The sequence below is a fragment of the Lathamus discolor genome, chromosome 3 (assembly GCF_037157495.1).
Source record: "Lathamus discolor isolate bLatDis1 chromosome 3, bLatDis1.hap1, whole genome shotgun sequence".
NCBI classification, from domain to species: domain Eukaryota; kingdom Metazoa; phylum Chordata; class Aves; order Psittaciformes; family Psittacidae; genus Lathamus; species Lathamus discolor.
This window is the reverse complement of record NC_088886.1, coordinates 26,904,311-26,910,971: the sequence shown is the minus strand read 5'-3', so window position 1 is coordinate 26,910,971 and position 6,661 is coordinate 26,904,311. Positions and strand designations below refer to the sequence as shown.

The following is a 6,661-nucleotide window of genomic DNA, read 5'->3' as shown; positions in this document are numbered from 1 at the left end:
GCCCAGGCCATAGCATCATGAGAATAGATGCTTTCAGTTTAAGATCATTGTTCACTGCTCTCCCACTAAACCTGAAAATGCTTTTCTTCCTATTGCTGCCTGTGTAATAAAAGCCTGAGCACTATCCCAGCAAATGGAAACTTCTCTCCTCTTGTGTTGAGATATAGAGCACAAAATCAAAATGGTTGAACAGTGAGTATCCAGAGAGCTGAAATAAGCAAAAGGGCCTGTGTAACACATACAACTTCACCCTGTGTTGGTGTGGGTACTAATCTGGTCTAGGTTTGAAGAGTATCTTCCAATTTCTTTCTGAGGATATGTAGTCTGTGATGATGATGGCATTCTTTTTTTTTTTTTTTTTTTTAAGGTAACATTTTTTTACTTCATGTCAGCTGAATATTAGCAACTCCACTATGCCCCGTTTTAATGATAACGGGTGGTATTTGCTTCCAGCATTAATGGGTCAGTTCCTGGTTCAGTGTTAAACCCAGAACCGCTCCATTGAAGAGTTCCTTCACACCAATACTTCTGCCTTGTGGAGGAAAAATTTGTTGTATTACAGAAAAAGGTAGAGAGGCAAAGGACAACTGAATTAGAAATCCTGATACAGGGGAACAAGTTGCATGAGATGCCTGTAATGTATTTACCAGCTGATCTGGTAAATTGGGAGAGGAAAAGAACTACCTTTCTGTAAATACTTTTCAAAATAAAAATATTAAAATGTCTTTAGAAAATCTGGCATGTGATTCAGAAATAAAAAAAAGTTCAGAAATAAAAAAATAAATAAATAAATAAAAACCCAAAACCAGTAATCAGTAGGTTAATTTTGATGTTGATTGTTTTGTGGGGAATTTGTGCTGGCCAGGGATGGATCCTTCCAGGTGCATGTGGTTAAAGAGCAGGCATTTGGGTGACTGTACTAATGCTAAACTGCTGGCCTTAATTTAAGGTGAGGCTGGGGGCTGATCCTTAGGTTAGTGATGAATAGCTACAAATATGACCTGATCTTTAAAAGACAACAGCAGAAGAAGGACTAAAATGCAGTTGTTCTGGTAAAAAAGTGCATGGGCTGGTTAAGTGTACCATAAGTGTAGTAATCAAAACTTGGGTTAAGGTGTTGAATTTTAAGCTTTTGTAGGCTTTCCTTTTTTCTCATCTTTGACTGTCATATTCTTCTTTTAAAAGAAACAGTTACTCCAAGTTCTTTCTAAAAATTAGGAATCCTTCATTCATCTATCTGCAGTGACAGCATAGATCACTGAGTTCCTGAAGTCCAAGATAAATAGACAAGTTAGTGTAAAGAACCAATGTAGCTGCTAAGCCAATTTGCATACATCCATACATCCTTGCATGCTGAACTCTCTCCTTTCCTGCATAATAACCCTGCACAATGCAAACTAGAAAACTGGCTGCAACCTGTATTATCCTTACTGTGCTTTCAGGTCTTTCTAACTACTACAGTCCAGCAGATCTGCAAATTCAGACTTACACAAATGCTTCATGTAATTGAAAATCAGTCACTTAAAGGCCAGTGGCCTTAGTAAGAAAAGAAAAGTAGAACCATGTCCCTTCAGAGTTCAGTGTGGGGTTGTTCATTCACTTGGCTGTGCCTCCTCAGCTCTTTTCAATTGCCTCTGCAGTCTGGAAGGCCTCACAGGCTGCTTGCTTTTCCTGAACAAAAGGTAATAGCGCTGCTCAGCCTTTCCTCTGTATTTTGAACTTGGTTGGTGGTGATATTTTACTGAGATCTGCTCGATGTGCTGCAACTTTGCTGGCAGGATTTGTCCTCTGCTGTCCAGCCTGGCCATGACCCTGCACAGTTGAGAGCTCTCTAGATGAACTGAGTCAGCCAAAGGTAAGAGGCAATCCCCATAGGTGGTCTAGGATGTTGCATACAAGAACTCCTGACAACCTCCTTTTCCTTCTACTAGTCGTTCAAAAGGGAGTGGGACAGAGGATGAAGGAGGCTGGGAGGTATAGAGACTGTCAAAAGTGAAAGGCTGATAGAGATGGCGATTATTATTTGATGGAGAAAACACTGAGGAAGAAAAAAAAGTGTTTTGCAATGAGAGACAGTGTTAGTATAAAGCTGGGAACACATTTAGGCTAGGAATTGCAGGGAGGTTTGTGTGTGGAAGATGAATAATCTTTCATGCCAGGTTAAGTAGAGCATATGACCTTGGAATGCCTTGCACTTGAAAGATGTGTAGTAGAAATAGCGCACAACTATACCTACTCACCAGGTGTAATAGATGCTAGATACTTTCCCTTCAAGCTGCCCTCCAAGTAAAACTCTGTGACCAACTGTTTGTTCCAGAGTAAGTGTAAGTGAGGCAAATGGGCTGGTTGCCAGTCAATATAAATCTGAAGAGATTACCTGAGAAAAGCAGAAATCTCAGTTGAATGTTTGAGGGTCTAGCTTGCTGCTGATTCTTTTCCCTCCTCTTAATATGCTCCAGAGCTAAATATTTTCTCTCTGAATATGGGAGGCTGTTTGTAGAGTACAACAGCCATGAGTTGTTTGGCTTATTGACATAGGCCATCTTCTCTATTGCTATGACAACAGTGAGGCTGAGAGAGGTGTCAGAGCATGCTCCAGAAGAAGACACAGGTATTGAAGCCTCCAGCCTGAAATCATCAGAGATCTGGGACCCAGTCTGTGTGTCCTGGCACAGCTGACTTAATACTTTCTGCTCCTGTTACACAACCAGGGCTTACCATGTGTTTTCATGCCTGTGGATAATTGTTCTGAGCTTTTTTCAGTTGGCATTTGTGATTTCTGAACAGTTACTTAACTAGAAAGCATCTGCTTGAATGCTCTGTTAAAAATGTCTTCTCTGTTGCTTCATTGTTTGCTTCTACAATTGCCAAACTTCACTTGAGACTTCAAGAATTCTTGTAGTCATCTCTATTTGATTTTTCGATTAGTGCAGCCTAAGACTTTTTCAGGTGCTGTGCAAAAATAGTTATTATTGGAAAGTGTGTGAGAACCAAGGACCTTTTCTTTCCCACTGCTGCTACTAAGATGAAAAGAGAAATTAGAAATGTTAAACTGGAGCGAATGTTTCCCCTGGACAGCATTTTTCTTAATTCTTTGTCAGCCTCATTTCCTATTTCCCAGACTGTTCCTCAGTGATTTGGCTTACTCAGAAACCAACAACAACTTAGAGCAGCTCCGTGTGCACAGCTTGAAATAGGTTTTTATGATACAAGGATGGTCTATGCATTCTTTCCTCTGAAAAACCAAGTGGAATAGGGAGACTGTGTAGGAGGATGCAGCCAGTCACTGTTCCAGTGTCAAGGTTAGGATCATTGAATAACTGGGTGGTGTAATTGGTTGCAATGACCCTGGCCTACCAGAACTCCCCTTTTCAAGACACATAGTCACCATGCTATCATGCCCTTTCTTAAAGGGATGCAATCCAGCACATTGTTGCTAGCAGGGATCTGGTTTACTCAGAAGCCAAAGAACTGTGGGAGGAATGAAATTTAAAGCAGGGAAAGAAGAAATGCTGGCAAATTCCAGCATGTGTACTAGAGATGCAGCTAGTGTCAGTGCCTAAAATGGATGGCTTTATTATTCTGCCTATTTGAGAAAATCGGAGTCAAGTCTGGAGCATTACTTCTACACCCCAGTGTGTGGCTCTGGGTTAGACCTGGAGATCTAGAGTGTGTCTGCAGCAAACTGCTGCTTCTGGGAATGTCATGAATTCCTCAAGAGTGATGGTGCATGTTGAAACATTCCCTTCTTTGCCTCTGAGTCAAAGGGAGCCCCTAACCTGTTCCTTCATTTGTATCCATATCCAGATGATGAGTAGACAGTGTATTACAGACAATAATCATAGGGGGACCAAAGCTGATGATTATTGCCTTATCTGACCAATTTCTCCTAGGTTCTCTGCAATCACCTTCTGTCCACTGAGTTTCATTTTTGTATATTTCTGCAGTGCTCATGACCAGCAAGCAGGACCTTTATCCTAAATATTTCTCTTTGAAACAGAGTTCCTTACTGGCACTCTTTCCCACCTCCTGCATTCAGTCCACCATCTTCCCTGCTGCTTGTTACCCTTTTTACAGTATGGCTGAAATATCAAAGTATAGCTTCGTGTCAGAGACAACTCTTTGTTACTAAGGTCATCCCTTTTTCTGTCTGAGTAGGACACGGGCATGAGGAGATGGACTTTAATTCACCATGCGAGGGCTGAGTTGTGCTAGAAGAGGTCAATGCATTTCAGGGCAAAGGTATTCCTAGAACAGCCTCTGCCTTTGTGTTAAAGCTTTTCTATCTCTCCCGAAACTTCAGGGGTTTAGCCAGGAGGCTGTTAGGAGAGCAAAATACAGAGAAGCATTTCCAAAGGACTGGTTTCTTCTGTACACAGGCAGGGACACTCTGTGTGTTCAAGACCTTGCTCCTGGACCAAAATACAAGACAACCTAGAGAGATGTGGAGATCCAAATTCCTTTTCCTCTTATTGAGACAGCATGAGAATCATAACCATTAAAACAAAACATGCACCATCCTTTGAGTATTGACAGGGGCTCTGAGCTTTAAAATGGGAGATAAACTAAAGGGAGACAAAGAGACAAAAGTAGCAGTCTGTGCTCTTGTGATAACCAGCCCTACTCTTCAGCCTCCAAAGATTTGGCTACCTTAGGTAAGTAGCTCAGCTCACAGTGCGCCCTCAAACAACCCTTCTTACTGCATGCATCACATTCCTCTCAGGAAGCTGTTCGAGGGTCAGTCAGACTAATTTTTCCCTCATCTTTCCTTTTCTTCTTAATAGAGAGGGAGTTAAACGGCAGAGTGATAAGCAGCAGGTCTGGCTGGATATAAACATAAGAGAAGGCTTTGAGACTGGCTTATCTTATCTCTCTACACTCCCACAATGTCTAACAAACCACAGAAATGAAAGCAGAACCAAAATAGCAATTTCCCCCCCCCCCCATGTCTTTTGTCTAACGTTCAGGGATTTAGAAATACACTTTGAAATGTAAGGTTAACTCTCAAGAATGAAGATCCCTGCAGTAAACAGCAAGCTGCTTGCAAAACGGCTCTTTTCAGTTGTATGAGTAACTGTTGCCTTGAGATGTTTGATTTTTGCCCATTTTACTACCCATCCTAGCAAGATACTTTCTAACCCTTCAAACCTTCTGCAGGTTTTGCCCCTGCCGTTGGTGACAATTTGAACTAAAATCCCCCAAAAACAGATCTTTGAGAAGAATTCTTTTGGGTGAGGAAAGTGCGTGGCTTTTAACGTTACTGTGATACTTGCTGGTTTTATTTTTCCAAAACTTGACTTCTATCCCACTTTCCCCTCCCCCTCTCTTTCAGATTTTACCCCTTGTTCATGCAAGGAACAAGTGGAAACATGAATAAAGTGGGTTATGGAAGATTACTGCAACTGACAAAGAACCCAACCTGTGCTGGAGTTTAGTTAGAAAATTTATAATTTCAAATTAATTTCATTAATTTAGAAGCATGACTCAGTGTTTTTGAACACATCTTAGTTCAGCAATAATATATTGTTCAGGTAATCTGCTAATAGCATCTATAGATTGTTGAAACTGAAAACAGCCTGTTTTGAATCACTCCCACCCTGCCCCCTTATAATATTGCACTGGAGGTATTTGTCATGCTGTGGGAGAGGAATTCACAAAATTGTATTTCATGCTGTAAATTACAAACATGATAGCAGCAGTTCAAGATAGCTGTTTTGTGAAGAGTGTCACTGGGAGGATTACTTCAGGTTCTCACACAGCCTGATTTTGGTGCTAGATTTTTTGCCAGTCATTCACAGACTGATTTAAAAAAAAATAATAAATTCTTAACAGAAAAGGAGGATGGAATTTGAAACTAACTAACTTTTATCTTATTTGAAATACACATGCAGGTATTGATAACTATTACATTAAGTGTCTCACTCCTCCAACAAACCATATGTTGCAGAGAATCTACTCATCCGCTTGCCATGCCTCCCACTGTGAGTAGGAAATCTTTCAGGCTTTATATTTACTGATAGGAAATGTCAAATACTCCAGGCTTCCCAGCAACAAGCAGGAGCCCAAGAGGCTACCTCCACAACCAGCTAGCTTGATATCTTTGTCTTTCAGGTGTGTTGTATCTGTTAGACAAAAACGGTAGTGCACATCTAACATACTATACTGCTCCTCTGACAGCAGTCGAGCAAGGCCTTTCCAGCACAGGCGTCTCTTCTGTGTTTCTTGTTCTTTCTGCTCTTTGTAATCTACAGTGAAAAGAATACATTTTTAAATATCATGGCATTATTTAGACTTTCACCCTTTCATCACTTTTTTTTTTTTGTTTGTTTGTTTGTTTTGGGGTGTTTTTTTGGTTTTTGTTTCGGGTTTTTTTGGGTTTTTTGGGTTTTTTTTTTTTTTTGCAAGGCATATTCACGTTTCTATTACTTCTTGCCCCTGTAAATATCTAGCCAAATGTTTTCATAGCCAATATTCCACTAACATATAATTTGTGGGTATTTCCTTGGCTTGCTACTGAAACATTTAAACTTCCAGGCCTGCTAATTTGAATCATCCCATAATCGCACCTTACATGGGATACAAGAAGCACTACAATTTGCACTGTCTACTGTTGTGTATTTATGTAAAACTTCTGTGTTTTCTGAGGGTATGGTTTGGATCC

The 6,661-nt window shown here is 40.5% G+C and overlaps 1 long non-coding RNA gene across 1 annotated transcript; it reads left to right on the top strand.

Annotated features, from left to right (window-relative positions):
* The first annotated feature begins 987 nt into the window (after positions 1–987).
* Positions 988–1,851, top strand: LOC136010883 (uncharacterized). Its single transcript, XR_010611045.1, has 3 exons — positions 988–1,052; positions 1,641–1,682; positions 1,779–1,851. It is a non-coding gene; the product is annotated as an uncharacterized LOC136010883 (long non-coding RNA).
* The last annotated feature ends 4,810 nt before the right edge of the window (positions 1,852–6,661 follow it).